This window comes from Grammomys surdaster, unplaced genomic scaffold (assembly GCF_004785775.1).
Source record: "Grammomys surdaster isolate TR1022 unplaced genomic scaffold, NIH_TR_1.0 364, whole genome shotgun sequence".
NCBI classification, from domain to species: Eukaryota; Metazoa; Chordata; class Mammalia; order Rodentia; family Muridae; genus Grammomys; species Grammomys surdaster.
The window spans coordinates 565,910-583,902 of NW_021604783.1; the positions used below are offsets into that span (position 1 = coordinate 565,910).

A 17,993-nucleotide genomic window follows, 5' to 3' on the forward strand; every position below is an offset into this window, starting at 1 on the left:
CTATCTGTTTACTTGTACTCTCCTGTATTTCTTTAAGGGAGTTACTTAATTCCTTCTTATAGACCTCTATCATCATCATGAGAAGTGATTTTAATTCTGAATCCTGCTTTTCCAGTGTGATGGGGTGTACAGGGCTTGCTATATTGGAAGAACTGGATACTGATGATGCCAAGAAACTTTGGTTTCTGTAGCTTATGTACTTGCATTTGCCTTTCACCATCTGGTTAACTCTAGTGTTACCTGCCCTCACTGTGTAAGACTGGAGTCTGTATTTCCAGTTATCTTGCTTGTTGCAGAGCTCCTCAGAGTCCAGATGTCTCTGTGGTCTTATGATCCTAATCTCCTGGGTGGAAGACCTCCTGGGACTCAGGCCACTTCTTGGATCTGGAAATCCTTCTGCTCTGGGTGCAGTGGTTCCTCTAGGATGGCTCAGGATATGATGTCTCCCAAGTGCAAACCACGTTTGTGTCTGCTGCTCTGAGTGCAGTGGCTCCTCTAGGATGGCTCAGGATTCAGTATCTCCACAGGAGCAGACCAACTCTGTGTCTGCCCCAGCCCAAAGGACCAGGCAGGGGCAGAAGGGAAGTGGAATTCCAGAGGGGCGGGGTTTGGGTAGCTGGTGGATCCTGAATATCCCTGGCTCCCAGATGTATCTCTGGGGCTTAGGAAGTGAGATGGAGTTCTTACCGGCTGCTCTGAGTGCAGTAGCTCCTCTAGGATGGCTCAGGATTCAGTATCTCCACAGGAGCAGACCAACTCTGTGTCTGCCCCAGCCCAAAGGTCCAGGCGGGGCAGAAGGCAATGTTATTCTTATGGAATGCCTGCTTGTAGACAGATTGGCATTCTCCCTTAACAGCTTTAAATGGTGTTTCCTTGTGTTGTGTTTTTGTCAGATTGACCATCATGTCTTGTGGGAAGGTTCTTCCCTGGTCATATCTGTTTGGGGTTCTGCATGCTTCTTACCTTTGAGTATCTGTTTCCTTCTCTAAATCCATGAAATCCTCTGCCACAATTTCACCAACTAGATTCTCTCTGCCTTCAGTATCTATCTAAGTTTTTATTTTCCTTCTATCTGTGGATTCTTTCATCTGTTCTCTTGATCTTATCTCAAAGTCCTTGGATGTTATGGACATGCCCATTGACTTTTTCTATATTAATATTTGGATGTTTTATTCCATCAGCCTGTCCAGCATCCTTTGCATTTTTTCTTTTGATTAGTAGAGTCTCAGAAACAACAAAAATACCCCCTGGGTGGAGATATGGGTCAGCTGTTAAGAGCACTGTCTGTTCTTCCAGAGGACCCAGCATTCACATCAGATGGTTAATGATGACTGTAACTTCAGCTCCAAGGGAACAGATGTCCTCTTCTGGCTTCCAGAGACATCTGCACGCAGACACTTACCTGTAAAATATAGTTAATTAATTAAATAATTAATTAATTAAAATGAATTGGGTAAAGGTATAATCTAGTCCTGGCACATGCCTATCATGTCCAAAGATCTGGGTTTGATTTCCAGTACTGAAAAAAAATTTAAAAACCACAATGTACAGGGGAGCTGGAGAGATAACTCAGCAGTTAAGAACACTGGCTACTCTTCTACAGGTCCTGTGTTCAATTCCCAGCACTCACATGGCTGCTCACAACTGTCTGCAACTCCAGTTCCAATGATCTGATACCCTCTTCTGGCCTGTGAAAGCACTGCATGCCCATGGTCCACGGATATAGCCAGCCAAAAGCATTAATGCACAAAAAAATAGATAAAGAAATCTTTTTAAGTTTCCAATATTAAAAAGTTCAAAATCAAAATTAGATAAATGTAAAAAAAATAATAATTTTTAAAAGCCTAATGAAGTAATGAGCCAATAGAAGTAAAATGGAAATTCTCCTCAGTGTGGGTGGGGAAGAGCAGACACACGGCGGGAGGATGCTATTAAGGAACAGAAAATATTGCCTAGGAATTTTTAAAATGTATGAGTAACATATGGGTGCGTGAAGGGGAATAACGTCAAATTTTTAAACCTAAAGTGGAACAAAAATTCTGATAAACATTTAAGAAAAAGGGAATTGTGGGGTTACAAAAAAAGTGAGACATTGGTTGAGCTTTTTCCTCACAGCATGGGGACTTACATTTGTGTATGGCTCAGGAGGAAAATGAGGAAATTTGGACCAACTTCTGATGTCAGCCACTATTACAGTGGATCAGCGCCCTCTGCTGGCCACACTTAGTTTTACAGTCTGTAAACTGAGCAGACGAACTCCCCATATTATACTACCATCACCCACCCACCCCCGCACCTCTCCCACACACATACACATGGAAATGGGTGTTTTAGCTTAGAAGCGTCTCATAGGTGCGCTGGGAGTGTGGAGGTAGCCACATCACTGAGGCCACTTTAGGCAGAGGACCCTCCCCTACATTAAAGGTCTCCTAAGTTTGAGTCAGCCCGCTGAAGCAATGCAGCTGTGGAGGACAACTTGGACATCGTCGGAGCTTCAGAGTTCTCTGTATAACAGTGAATGCAGATAAGTAACTCCACAAATTGATTGACCCGCCTGCCTCAAGCTCAGATCTATCTGACTTCAGGTAATTTTCAGTTGGTCTTGTCTGTTCCAGTCCTTTGGGCTATCTCTCCTTATGTACAGCCATTCCAGAGTGTGCCATTTCTTCTTGTGGCACAGGCCCTCCGCCTTTCTCCACAACCCTTCTCTCATGCAGGCACTGACAAACCAAACTGGGGCCTCTGCCCTGTGGATGTTTTCTCGTTTCAGGCCCCTGAGGAAGCTTGGTTTTTAAGAATAGATTCTCTCTCATGATAAAGGCTGGCCACTGCCTTCCATGTTGTAACAAGATGGAGTTTCTCTCCTCCTCTAACCCTCTTCCAGAGAAGCGACTGTGTCACTAACTCCCATGGAAGGCTTTGAAGCTCATGAGGGCTGTATACTTGCCTGAAGGTAGGGAACCTGCACTTTCATCTGGCTTGCCTTTTAGAAGAGGCTTCTGAGTAGACACATCATTCCTTCCCTGCCCCTGCCCTATCTCACCCTACCTCTCCCTCAGACTCTAGCAACTCTGCTTTAATAGCCTGCCAGAGGATTCTGATGCAGGCTGATGTTTGAGAACTGTAGCCTTAGGGTGTCTCTTATTACACACACACACACACACACACACACACACACACCCCTGAGGAAACATGGAGGCTCCTCAGCCTCCCTCGTTGTCTTCCTAAACATCTCTTTCTGAGTTGAATCCTTTCTAATAAATATGTAATTGTAAATAAAGGGCTTCCCTGAGTTGTTTGACCTATGTGAGCAAGTTAGCCAAGAATGACAGGAATTCCCGACTAAGAACTGGCCAGTCAAGGGGGAAATTACACAATTACATTTTAATTGAAAGAAATAAAATTAAAGAACTAGTCAGTCATAAATACTAGTGACCCAGATCTGTGGCTGGTGTATGAAGTGGGGGCTGTCTGGTGGAACCAACTCTAAGGTGTAAAGTGGTTAACACCGAAGTGAAAGGGATATAGACTCTCGGTGGTGCCTGGAGAACTGGAGAACCGGTTGTTGGTGCCAGGAAATACATATCATGTGCTCAGGTATAGTCTACATTCTCCAGGTGTGATTAATTGGTACGTATTACAGACCCACACCATTTGTAAGGACTTGTAATCTGATGTCTTTGGGGAGGCCTCTGGAAAGTTGCTGATGTTGTTGGGATCTGTATGAAGTCTCTGCCCAAATGGAGTCCTCCCATGAGAAGCCACTGAAATACTGAGGTCCATGTGGAGTCACTGCCATTGTTTTGACGTGATATCATTCCTGATTCTTCAAAATGTTTTCAGATAGGATTTGTGAAAACCGAAGGGAGGATTGTGCTTCACCTCTGACCTGCTGAGGAAGAAAGGATCGGAAAAAGCAGCTGCTGGACACTAATTCCTGTGTCTCCAGTCAATTGGCTCAGTCCCTGAAGACAGAGGATTATCAATGAGGCAGGCAGAAACAAAAGATGCAGAAATCGGAGAGGGCCTTGAGCTTCCATGGAGTTCTAGAATAGCTATGCCTGGATGTCTTGGTTACTTCTCCTGTTGGCTCGATAAAATAGTATGACAAAAGCAACCTAAGGAAGGTAAGGTGGGGTTTACTTTGACTCCAGTCCCAGGTGAGAGCAAAAAAGCAAGAAACTGAAGCAGCTGGTCACACTGCATCGGGAAACCATGAATACTTGTGGTCAGCTCATTTCTCCTTTTTATACAGTAAAGGATCCCATTATAAGGAATGGTGCCACTCACAGTGGGCAGGTCTTCCCAACTCAGTTAACCTAATCAAGATAATGCCCCTCAGGCATGCCAAGGGGACCCTCCCCCAGGAGATTCTAGACCTTATCAAGTAGACAATTGAGAGATTAACCATTGCAACGAATTTCAAGAAGCAAGCACTCTTACAGCCATTTGAGTATTTGTCAAGATACTCTCTTCAAGTCTGGATCTTCCAACCTCACAGCCTAGTGAACATACCAAGACATGCCTATATTAAACAATAATGATATAAGCCCTGAGATATTTTAATGGACTTGATGACAATGTTAACTTGGAAAAGACTTGGATTTTTCTTTCTGGGTTTTAGAAATACTGTTTTAACTCAGTTATACTTTTTAGGGTCTTGGTGAATTTTACAGGCATAAAGAAAAGCTCCAGCCTGGCTCTCTCTATTTTGCCATGGTCTATCTATATGGACTGTACAGAAACAGGGAGAGTATTTCCTTTACTGACTTAGTAAACAGAGACATCAGATCCCAGAGCCCTGTTTTCTGTAAATTTGGGGAGAAGGCAAGATAGCATCCCTCTTAATTTCATTGTTAGACTTACAACAAGGGTCTGGGACATGACAGTCACTGGCTGACATTGTCTAATCTATTTTGAAAACTCCACCAGGGAGGACAGTTTGATTCAAAGTCCACGGAGAAATTATGTGAAAAGACATGTGAACGTCAATTAACACTGGCTAATGGTCCTGCAAGGTACAATGAGGAGTGAGCTAAGCAGAAAGTGCCCATCCTTTGGGCAGTAACGCTCTGCGAGAAGTCCTACTCACAGCAGTGGTGAGATCCTCAGCAAAATAAATGACCTCATTAATTAAATAGGTTAGCACTCCCAACACACTGTCCTGAATTGTTCTACTGATTTTCAAGAGAGAGATTCTGAGCCAGATTAAATGCCAAAAATCAATCTGTGTGCAGTTATGGAGATAAGTACACAGGCCGGGTGTGGTGTTGCACATCGGCAATCCCAACACTTGGGAGGTGGATGCCAGATGACAGCAAGAAGAAAGTTAGCCTGGGCTACATAGACTGTCTCAAAAACAAACCCAATAAAGATAAGTTACCAGACTAGGATACATCAGCTTACTCTATCTGCTGAGTATAGTTCCTAAGCACCCCATCTGACTGGCCTTGCCTTCCAACCTGGCCAGAAACTGGGGTAGGTAGTAAAAGGCTCCCTGGAGCTCTAGAATCTTTCTTTTTCCCACTTGAAGACATGCTGAAGTTGCTTTGTTCACTGAACCTACTTTGTTGAATACCTTCCTTTCTGTTCTCGGCACATATGTAAAGCGGTAAACATGACATACTACAATCATGGATGGACATGGCTTGAGTTGCATAGATTGAATCTCATGTATGACATCACATTCTTTGTATTGTATAAAAATAGCACTCTTTTCTGTTGTGTGCTACTTAGCGTTTATCCCCGTTCCTCTGAGGAGCAGTTAGTTAGCCTTTCCCATCCAAATGGTCTCCCCAGAGCCTGTCCTGGTACACTGTAGCTGCTTCTGTGAGATTCTATGCAACAGACATCCCTCTTAAAGCACTCTGTTGTGGCTAAATTTTTGTCAACGTGATGCAAGCTAGAGTGGAAAATGTAGAGCATTTTCTTAATGAGTGGTTGATGGGGAAGGGCCAAGCTCACTGTGGGTACGGCCTCTCGTGGGCTGGTGGTCCTGGATCTCATAAGCAGTCTGAGCTAGCCATGATAAGCACATTAGTAAGCAACTCTTCTCCATGGCCTCTGCATCAGTTTCTGCCTCCAGGTTTCTTGCCCTGTTTGAGTACCTTTCCTGACATCCTTCAATGATGGACTACAATGTTGAAGTGTAAACCAAAGAAACCCTTTCCTCCCCAGGTTGCCTTTGGTCATGATGCTTCACAACAACAAAAGAAACCATGGCTAAGACAAACACTGGTTTAGATAAGATGGTCATTTATCTTTTCCTATTGTTTAGTCCAGAAGAAGACCCAACAGATCTACCAGGACAGCTGTAAAATGCCATCAAGTGTCCCCACCTCCATTCATTCTCTGGTTGACTTTCCTTAGTGGTTAATTCCATCCTTAAGACTCCTTTGTTGTCCCCTGGTGTCTTTCACAGGCAATGATAGTCACATTCACAGCCAACTCAGTGAGAAAGAGGAGGGTGGGGAAAGTGGTTGCTGTGATTTGACCATTGCTTCCCAGACTCATGCTGAAACTTAATTGCTTCTGTAATGGTGTCAAGGGGTGAGAGCTGTAGGAGATGACGAGCTCATGAGAGACCTCTCCTCTCAAGGGAGTTCGTGCATCGTCCCTGGAGGAGGCCCCTAATACAAAGATAGACTTTGATTGGTTTTCTCTCTTTCTGCCAAACTCTCACTTGGTCCAGCCACATTAGGACCCAGTGCTAAAGCCCTCATCACGTGTCAGCTCCGCACCCTTAGACAATTCAGCCTCTAGAATTTCTTAGCCAGTAAATCCTGTCTTGATCAACTACCCAGTCTGTGGCACGTAGTTATAATGGCAGAAAATTGGACTCACATCGCAAACATTCTAAGATTTCAAGAAGCTTTCAAAGACCCTCCTACATCTTTCCTTAAAATCATGTTGGTTTTTAAATTCATCCCTAAGTTCTTGTACAAGCCTTCTTCTGAAAGATAGATGTTCTCTCTCTCTCTCTCTCTCTCTCTCTCTCTCTCTCTCTCTCTCTCCCTCTCTCTCTCTCTATCATGTTACTAATATCTAAGATGAGCAGAAAGAGTAGTGTGTGGCTTCTCTAGATTCTCTTCTACTGGGGAAGCAAGCTGCCACTCTGAGGAGGAATTTGCCAACGGCTGGCAAGAACTCTCCCACCCCCTGGAATACACTGGCAGCCTCAGTTAAGCTTTGAAAAGACATAGAGCTTTGGCGGCCATTTTGGCCATAACTTCCTGTCTGATCCTGAGCTGACAACCACCAGCTCAGTTACTCTACTTCTTAGCTCACAAAATCTATATGCAATGATACATGTTTACTGTGCCAACACACTAAGTTTGAAGATATTGTGTGACACAGCAATAGAAAAGTAACACAAAAGAGGTACCAGCTTTGGTCAACACTGGTAGAAAAGGCAGTTCGCATCAAGACCTTGTTGCTGCTTCTCTGAGTGTACAGCCAGACTACATTTCCCATCCCCCTTGCAGTTTGGATGTGGCCACGTAACTAAAATCTCTCCAATACAGGATGCAAAGGAGACAGACACTACTTTCAGCCTTGGTCAACAGGATACACACGAATATTTTCCCCTTCCGTCGGGACTTTTCTCTCTTTGCAGCCCAAAGCAAATAGCTATGACAAGATCCTTAGAGAAGCCACACCTAAGCAGGAAGATCCTGAATGTTTGGGCAGTGAAGTTAACAAGGGCAGTCTCGAATGACTAAACATTTGACAGTGCTTATTAGAGAAACACAAAATAAACGGGTTTAGTCATGAGATGTTGTAGTTTTTGTTCACTTCAGTCTAGACTATTTGTCCAAATAAAGAAATGTTTTTAAACAAAATAGTAATGTTGAAAAGAAAAGAAGGTTAGTTAGTGGACCCCAGTCTTTGACACAGAAATATCCAGAGAACTGAGTGTGTGCAGCATCTATTGGCAACTGTCAAAGTGGAGGCTTGTCTCCAATATGGCTTATAAGACTCCCAGAAGGCAGAGATGCATGGTCTCCAAGATCATTGGCTATTCCACCATCAACTCAGACTCTGGTAAGGGCCACATTACATTTTGCTAAAAGACAGAATGACAGAAACACATGAGAAATCATACAAGACTTCAGAAAGCAACTCTACCCGGAATTTACCACCAGATGGCAGCCACACCCCAGGAGCGGGCTACAGCCGCCCTCTGACCCCGCCTGGCCCTGCCTTTACAAACTGGGAGCACCAGGCAACCCAGCCTTTCTCTAGCGGCTAAAAGAAGGGCAGGTCCTAGCAGTTAAGATTGGCCTGGGGGCCTGGGAGCCACATCCCTCCTCAAAAAAAAAAAAAAAAAAAGGTGGTCTCTGTCCCGCCTTTCTACCTCTACCTGTGGTTTATTCTTCCTGTCCTCAGAGGACTTCTCCCCACAATAAAATTTTTTTTGCCGCCTTTCCGCTTCATTTTCCCCAGGCAGGCCCCAGCTGGTTGTTGACTCATACCATCTGCTCCACTAACAGCTCTGAGGAGAAGGGGCCTTATCCCTTGGAGTGTTTCTCTAGGAACGTAAGACGTTTTGAGAATTGTCAGGTGCGTGGAGTGCCAGGTAGGAGCAGGGGAAGAGGAATAGACAGGGACAAGGGGGAAATGCTTAAAGAAAGTGGAAGCTGGGAGCACACACACACACACAGAGGGATGGATGGATGGATGGATGGATGGATGGATGGATGGACGGACAGATGGACAGACGCACATATTTTCCAAGAGTGTATGAAGGTTCCTGGCATTTTTTATGGTGATGCTCTGCCATTGCAGGTATGATACTACAATATACAAATAATGGAGAAAAGGGAAAAACATGGGTGCTTCTTTATTGTGCTTCTTCTCCTTACTCCCAGCCACACTTCCCCACCCTTGCTGGTCTCAACCCCAGGCTCCCAAGCAAGCTTGGTCCCTAGACTGCATTGGCAGGGAAGAGCAAGGCCTTAGTTAGAGCAGGGTCTGCTCTAAAGAGCGCTCAGAGATCTGAATGCCTAGCAAGTTCCTGTGTCTTAAGTCTGTCTTCTTGAGAGGCAGGAAGCCGGAGGGAGAAATGATCCCTGAATTTGAGTCTTGGTCTTGGTGACGGTCACAGTACCACAGCAGAGAAGCTGCAGCCCTACTGTATCACAGGCTACTGTGAGGACCAGGGGAGACAGAGACACTTACTGCCAGGTACCTTACTGACAATTGGAGCTGTGTGCCTCTTCCAGACCAAAGCAGTGTAGGAGAATCTGAGGTCTTCGTGGAATTACAGACACAGCCTTGAAGAGTGGAGAAAAACATTAAATGACTCAAGAGGACATATTCAAGATCAGAATGTGGGGGAAGATGATGGATATACACAGTAATATAAATTAGGTCAGTTTATCCATCTTGGTATATATGCGTACTTCAAAACATTGTATTTTACAAGATAAGTACATACACTCTTATTTGTTAATTTTGCCAAATAAATTATTTACATTTGAAAAAGAAAAAGCTTTGATATGAGAAGTCTCCTAAGTCAAAAGATCTGGTATTCTCAATAAGTAAGATGCAGGGACGAAGGAAGGAGACTCTTGCCGGTGAGAAATGTCTCAAGACACCAGGCACCAAGAGCCATGGCCACACTACTGTTTGGATACTTTTCAAAAGAAATTGACTGTAAGAAGATGAGGCTCTTACAAACCTGAGCACTGAGTAGGCATGGAATGGTGGAATATTTCATTCCTATGCGTGATTCCCATGGACTTGTGTTTCTGGGTTCTTAAAGCAGAAAGAAAGGAGGCCTGTTTTGACCCGTGTAACATAAACATCTCTATGACTTGCAATAATGCTCTGAAGAGACGAATGTGCTTCAGTTAAAAGTGGAATGTGCTTCAGTTAAAAAGAAAAGTGTAGTTATTGCCAGTGGCCCTAAGGAGCCCATCACGGTGATGCCCCCGAAACAGCAGGCTTTGGGTACTATGGGGGAAAAGTGCTGCAGTACAAGGCCTTTATCAGTGACTTGTAGTAAGACTTGCCAAAAGTGCTGGACCATTGAACTTTAAAATGCTTTGGCTAGCTCAAAGGCTGGACAGTTCTAATCCTCTCCCCAGCTAGCACACATTTCCCTCCTGTAATCCTGGCTTAACACCCTCTAATTCTATATTTTATCTTTGTTGCCCTGGCTCCTTCTGAGCAGCTCTCTAGTCTTTGCTGGTCAAGATGCTTCTGGGCAGCCCTTCCAGGAGCCACATTTCTTCTCACCTACATTTCGGATGACTTTCCTTCTGTAGCTCTAAATCTGATCCATCTCTGTGGGAAAAAACACGAGGTCCAGGGCAGAATCCCCAGACTGTGTGGCGAGTCCCAATAACTCGAGGAGATCTCGAGTTCCAAGTTTATTGTTCATGGTGTGGTAGTTGGATCTGCGCCCCCACTCCACCCCCACCCCCACCCCTAGTTCAGCCAGAGGAGAGCTGGCTTAAATAGAAGGGGGGAAGAGGAAAGACTGGGGAGGAATAACTTAATTGAGCAGTGCCCCCTGGCCTTTAGATAACTCATGAATATGGAAATCTCTCGAGGCTGAAGCCTGTTAGTCACACCCTCTCCCTGTAGCTGTAGATGGTGACGCAAAACCTCTCTGGGAGGAGCTACTCTGAGCCAAAAGTGTGTGCAAGGCGTGGGCTAATGGGGATGTAGGCTGCATGGAGAAGTCTGGAATCTGGGGACATGGGGAGATACGTGCCACCCCTCACAGTCCATGGTCACCTGTTGGGTCTCCGGCTATCTCAGACACAGTGCTCTACTGGGGAGACCAAATCATCCCTTCACGACCCTACACATCTCCCTCCCAATCATGGTGATTCTCTGTCCTTTTCTCCCAGTTCCTTGCCCGCACAAATCTGAAAGTCCCACCTCAGTCTGTCTGTCCAGCCATTGGCCATTGGCTCTTTATTAGTTGATCAAAAATGAATTGGGGACAAGGACATTCAGTGTTTCGACACACGGAGTCCCAATTTTGGGGGCCTGATTAATTCAAAGCATTGGAACCAATCCTCAACATAACTGATTGTTCACTATTTTTCACTAAAGAAACCAGTTCATTCTAGTTAGTTTGGGGTGTTCCTACTTTCAGCTCTGAAAATCTCACATCAGGAAACCCATCTATTTCCAGACAAACATGGAAGGTTAGTCACGTTAGCGTCCATGGTTATGTGGAAAATTGCATTTACCAATAACAAGGCAGCAGAACTTAACTAGAGAAATTATGAGCTCCAGGCTTAATAATGAGTCTGAAAAAGAGGCCATTGCCAGGACCTGTTTACTATCCAATAAATATCAAACCTGAACAGTAGCCCCATCCACTCAAGACCTTCCCCAAGCCTACACCCCAAGTGACTTCCTCCCTCCTCTGTTCTGCTAGAGGGAGCCTGCAGATGCCATTCCGAGTCTGACCAGTAATTTCAAGTGCTTTAGGTAAATTTTATGCATGCATATGTGTATGCATATATTATGAATACATAATCCACATATATATTCTTTAGGTAATTGCAATATGCATCTTCTCATTTATTCCTTATTAAAATTTCATGGTGGGAGCCAGCAAGGTGGCTCAGTAGGTAAAGGTGCCTACCACCAAACCAGCATTCAGGGTTGGCCTGAGTGGTGGGAAAAAAAAAAAACTACTCCCAACTCTGGCAAGTTGTCCTTTAGGAGTGTACCCTCCTCAACTACACACACACACACACACACACACCTGCTATATACAAAACAAATAAATGTATTTTAAATCAGGGATGGTAACATCTAATAAATAAATGAGTCCATTAATAAATTAAGGCTTAGAGAACTAATTTGTGTACAGCCAAAGAGAGAATAGCAATATACCTCATTATATACCACATGGGGTTTTGTAGTAAATAGTGAATTATTATATAAATAAAATGCCTAGAATAATAACTAGCATAGAAGAAGCCATGGATTAGGCATTAACTCTTAGTGATGGCTACTTCTGCACCACGTAGCCACACCCTGAAGAAGGAAAAGAAAACACAGAAATATGAATTTAAAGAAAAATAAGTTCTTGTTTGCATTGCAAAACAACTTATCCCAGGGATCCTTGGCACTTGATACCCTCAGTCTCATAAGCTGATCTGGGAATAGAGTAAGAGAAGCCTACATCAGAAAAGTGACATCCACTAAATCCTTCAAAGTCACTCCCTGGACCCCTTAGTCTTCCTTCCTTCACTTCCCAAGCTGAAGCTTTCAACTTTCATGGAGGGACCAAGCATTGATGACATAGCCAAACCCTCCCCTCCCATCTTTTCAAGTCATGGAAATCAAAATGCCTGAGATGAAAGAGCCTGTCGCTTCGACTTTGACTGTCCTTAGGCTTTCCTCATGACTCTTGGGAAACTCCACAGAGGAGCCCCCAGTGTACCCTTGCTAGTAGCAAGGTCCCCCTCCTGCCCCACTAGTAATGGTGCCCATCTTCTCTGAATAGCTGGGAGAAAGACAGCCATTAGTTTGGCCACCAGAATCTTAAATAATATTGTCAATCACAGGATATCCATCAACATCTTGAAAACTGGCATCCCATCAGTTCACACCAGCTTCCCCCCAGCACAGGCTGATGGGGCTAAAGAGTGGAAGTCTTTCTGCCACTTGCCATGATTTGCTTGCTTATCTTCATGATTATAACTGGCATCTCACAAAAAGAGCAATAGGAAACTATTGGGCTGGATGGGAGAAGCAAGAAGGAACTTCTTTACCCCCATCCCCAAGGGAGATGTCTTGGCTCCTGGTATTTTATAATGAAGGGTACCCATCATGAGTGTGAGTACCGGGATGCTCCCAGAGGTACTCCTTTCATCTTGGAACTAAAATTGTTCCCTAACTCAACACATAGCTCTCCAACATCCAAAGCAGGAAGAGAGGTCCAGATCTCACTATCAATACTGCCCCAAACAGAGCTTTGGCAGGTTCTGAGCCAGGCATAACATGCAACCCACCACCACCACCTCACATCTCCCCCAACCCAGAACCTCCAAGGCTTGCTGAGCCTAGGTCAGGAGCCTCCCTGCCCATGCACCGCCAGCCAAATACACTCTTCTACTGAAACTCAAAGGCACACTGCAAAAAAGCTTCATTAATTTTTCACAAGGCTTGTCTAATAGTGGCCGAGCAGAGCTGAGAAAACCCGTTCTAATGCCTGTGCCAGCAGGTTGCAAAGAGTTAACCCATTAGGCCACATCCTGGTGAGCTCATCCCTGCTGGAGCCTGCTCAGTGGCTGCGATTTGCAGCACACTGATGTGGCCAGGGTGGCTTTCTCCAGCTGGGATGAAGGACTTGAGCAGAAACTCGTTGCCAGTTTCCTCTGTGCATGAGAGCGACTGAGTCCCAGGTTCCCCATCTTCCCCTGGGACGTCGTGCACAGTAAGTAAGAAAAAGGAACCCTCCACCCCCACCCCAGCCCCAGCCCTTTGCTGTGTCTCCCTGGAAAGAAAGGAGGTTTGAAGTTTGCTTTGGAGTATATTAAGTCTCTGAAGTAGAGTTGGAAGGCAGAGTGAATACCAGAGATGAGATGGAATGAAGTTAGCTTCCTGCGGGCTGGAGGGGCTGCCCTGAAAGACAGGCAGAAGTGGGCTGAGCTGAGTATCTCGTGCTGTACATCTAGGCAAAGACAGCATGTGTAGTGAGGGCTGCCGGGCTTGTGGAGCTTCTAGCCTTTCTCCCTCGGAAGCCATTAAAGGTATGGAGTGAACGGGTGCAGAAGTGCCAGCTTGTGAAATGCAAGGACACCCATAGACCTCAGAGTGCTGGTCACAGACTGTCTGTCCCCTGGGCATCCTCCATCCAGCCTCAGCAGCTGCAGATCTGTTCCTCCTTCCTGCAGGTGTGGCCGGCGCCCTGGGTGAGTGCCAGGGAAACAAGGTGGAGTAGCCTGGCTTGGGCAGTCTTCACTTCTGAAAGGAGGAAGCAAGACAGGTACATAAAAACACAAAGGCATGGCTTGCTCAGACAGATGAGGGCTACGGGACTCCGCCCCTCTGTAAAGCCAAGTGTAACAATACATCACATCCCCTGAGATGTTTTTTCTAGCCTGTAGCCCACAGAGGGCCCATGTGCTGTTGTGTGACCCAAAGAGGAAGGTGAGTGACTCCCTCCAGATAGCTCTGACCTTAGAGAAAAAAAAAAAAAGATCCTATTTCTGAGAGTGCTGTGAGCTGGGAACAGATGGAAGCTGTAGCAACAGCAACAACATATTCCACACTCTCTAGCCTCTACTTTATCAGGCCAGGCACAGGGCCACACACACCTTATCAGGGGAGTCGACATCACCAAATGAACTCCTGGAAGTGAGGCAGTACAGCAAGAGGAGATAAAGCCCCTGGGGATGTGCATCAAGCCCCTGGAGGAGAGCAGTGACAGTGGGAAACTCAGGGAGAGAGAGACCTACTCCCCATCCATATTGGGTCCTACTTGGGATAAGGAGACCATTGCCGGTCCACTATGCAAAGCCTTTCACACTCCCCACCAGCCTAGCCATTCTGAGGTCATCTGTGCCCTCGTCTCTCCTCAGTGTCACCAGGTCCTTGCAACTCCCAGAATAGCCCAGTTCCTATCAGTGCTCTCTAGATGGAAGGGTCTGGGGAGGAGGGACAGAGGAGTCAGATAACTCCAGGCTTGAGTGCAGCAACACAGTGGGGCCTCTCTTAACTTTAAGGCAGCTCAATGTGTTGTGAGTGGATGCCCGGTTTCACTTGAATTTTTGGTAAACAGTGGGTGAGTTTTTAGTATGTGATATCCAAATAAGTGTCAGATTATTCTAATCCTAAAAAAATGTATCTATTGATTCAAAAACAAATTCAGCTGAGTACTTTGTTATTTCATTTACTACACATAAGAACCCCATTCACAGGAATGCAGGGCTGACGAGTGAATTCTAAAGCAAAGACGGGCAAATAATGATGCGTTTTTAAAAAGGTAAAGAAAGAAGGGATATGTTCTATGGGGGTGTGGCAAGGTATGGGGGAAGGGGATGTCTCAGCGGGCCCATGCTGAGGCATCCCTTCCCCCTGAGGAACCAGACATATAACGGTATAAGGTATAGTATAGAGTTTATTCAGGGAATGGGGAGGGGAGTTAAGAGGGTAGTAGAGGCAGAGAAAGGCAGAGAGAGAGAGAGAGAGAGAGAGAGAGAGAGAAGAGAGAGAAGAGAGAGAAAGAGAGAGCGAGTAGAGAAGTGAAGGCCAGCCATGAGCACGTGGAGGTGGGGAAAGGGAATGGGGAAGTGGTGAGGGACAGAGCAGGGGCAAGAAGGCAAGAGAAGAACGAGAGAGGGAGGAGGGGACAAGTAGCACCATTTATAGTGGGTCAGGCCTATAACTGTGAGATGGAGCATACCTGGCTGTTGCCAGGTAACTGTGGGGGTGGAGCTTAGACCGAACGCTAACAAATATAGAGCAGCAGGATTCTAGGGGTTGGGGGTAGGCAGTGAAGAAAAAAAAGCCAAGTTCCATCCCCTAGAAAGAATACAAAAGACTAGAGGTCAAGTGGCTGGGAGCCTCAGTTTCCTAATATGTAAATTGGGAATGATGCTGTGTCCACCCTACAAGGCTAAGAGGACTCAGAGACTCTCCAACTAAAAAGCAGCAGATGTCAGAAACAGTATCCTCTGTGGTGATGGTGGCCACTTTGTGGCAGCTCTGTCATAGGCCTCTTGCTCTCCACTGAGCCCAGCTCAGGACCTGCCATCTCATCCCACGGTTCCTCAGCTTATCACAGCTCACCCTTCACCCAGACACCACGGCGATTCTGTTCACTGACCGTGCTCCAGTTCAAGTGCCCTCCTTCCTCACTGATCCTTCAATTTGAAAATGTAAAACAAAAGTGCCACCCAGAGGGCAAGATCAGCCTGAACCTGGGTGTGGGAGCCGTAGACACCCAAACTCATATGTCAGCTTTGTCTTTCTGATCGCCTAATTGCTTAACACTCTCTGATTTGCAGTTTCTCAATTGTGAAATCAGGGGTGGGGCACCTCCCTCGGTGACTTGCTAGAAGGACTTGGTAAGGCAAAAGAGGACACGCCTGGCGTGTAATGAAAGAAGGTGAATAGTAATTAGTATTTGTGATGACAAGAAGTCTGGTATGACCCTCAGCCACCAGGGGGCAGTATTTGAAATGAGAGCCTTAGTTGGAGCTAGGAAGGGCGGGGCAAGGGATATTGGTCTGTCCTAGCTCCCACCTCCAGGTCCACAGCTGCCTCTCCACTGCCATTGTACCAACTGCTCTAAGAGGGGAGGGGATGGTTTACAACAGGCACGTGGGGATGAACAGGGCCAGCAACCTAGCAATACAAAGCCAACCAGGTTTCAACCCTCAACAGCTTCAACAAAAACCAGAAAGAAAATCAACTCTGAGTAAATTGCTTGGCTAACACCCGAAAAGCCCTATCCCTCCTACCCTATCTGCCAAAACCCCTCTACTTCTCCTCTATTTCTTTGGCGAAGTTCTGAGCCTATGCTAGACAGCACAGGAAGTTGAGGAGAACTTGTTTCAGCCCCGAGTCACTGAGGGAAGAAAGAGCTTCCGGAACCACAAGAATAGTCACAACCAATGTCTGTCATAAGACCGGTGATTCATTTATTCCCTTTACAATTCTTCTCTTTAGTAGTACACTTCAGGCACTCTGGACTCGATGCAGGAAGAACATATTCAGCCCATATTGTCGTGAACACTCTTGTCACTCTCAGCCTGAAGATCTTCAGCACCAAGCCGTCGGCTAGAGGTGAATATCTCAGGAAAAACCCAAAAACGTCCCTTTCACGGACATTAGTTCTCTCCCATTTCACTGAGGCAGCTGTATATCCCTCCCACCCCCACCTCGCACTGCTTCCCCTCATGCCAGAGGCAGGGAGGAGCTGACTAGAAGGTACATTTTCATTTTCCCAAGAGAGCATTCTCTAAGCATCTTCTTGTTGCTTCCTCCATACCCACACTGCACTGTTCTGAATGTTGCCAGCTTAGCCAGTTCTTAGCTACTTCTAGAACATCCTAGAAATGCAAATGTACAGAATGTGTGCTTCTTTGTTACTGTTTTCTCTTACCAGTATGTCTCTGAAACTCATGCATAATGTCATGTATATCAGAGGTTGAACTATTTCATTGCCTAAATTATTCCCCTCCTCCAATGTAAAGTCTCTACAAATCTACTTATACGTGGGTTGTTTTTTTTTTATTTACATATGTGCTTTAATATTTAGGAGTGGGACAGCTAGGTCAAGGGACAGGTGTGTGCTTAACTTTGTGAAATTCCTAGATCTTGCAAGTGTGCATGAGAGCTCCGGTTAGTCCACACATTGTATAAGGAATGTGGTGTTGGGAGAGTCTGATGTTTCAGCTACTCTAGTAAATGCGTGGTGGTCTCCCCTTGAGGTTTGTTTTACACTATCAGTGTCAATCACGTTTCCGTGGGCATTTGTGTCCATTTGTTGTCTTGTAATGAATCTGAAAATACCTTACCCATTAGTAATTATTCAAAACAGACAGAGCCCTAGAACATATTGAACACACCTGTTACCTTTAGCCACTCTTCTGCCACTGGACACTTGGCAGGAGGTAACCCCTTTTGATGGTAGCCTTAGAGGGGAAACTGAAGTTAAAGCCGATGGCAGATCTGAACCTAAAGTCTTTAAAGCCAGGTCTAACATCCTGGGAAAAAGAACTGACTGTCCACTCAGAGACAATTTAACTACGACAGCCTTCATCTGTGGTCGATGATCTGAGGAATGATCGTATAAGTCCTTGTGGAATTTTCTTTAAAAACAATAGTTCAGGTTGTTAGGAGGAAGAGACAGACAAATCTCTATGAGTTCAATGCCAATTCGGTCTGTATAGTGAATTTCCACCCAGCTAGGGCTAAATAGTGAGACTTGTTTCAAAAGAAAGGAAAGAGAGGGCAGAAGGAGATAGAAAAGGAGGGAAAGAGGGAGGGAAGGAAGGAGGGAGGGA

The 17,993-nt window shown here is 45.5% G+C and overlaps 1 protein-coding gene across 1 annotated transcript in view; it reads left to right on the forward strand.

The window, feature by feature from the left end:
- The first annotated feature begins 13,311 nt into the window (after positions 1 to 13,311).
- Pirt (phosphoinositide interacting regulator of transient receptor potential channels) overlaps positions 13,312 to 17,993 on the forward strand; it is a 16,833-nt gene continuing 12,151 nt past the window's right edge. The window contains exon 1 of the mRNA XM_028780043.1: positions 13,312 to 13,414. The gene's annotated coding sequence lies outside the window, so the exon portion shown is untranslated. The remainder of the gene's footprint in view (positions 13,415 to 17,993) is intronic.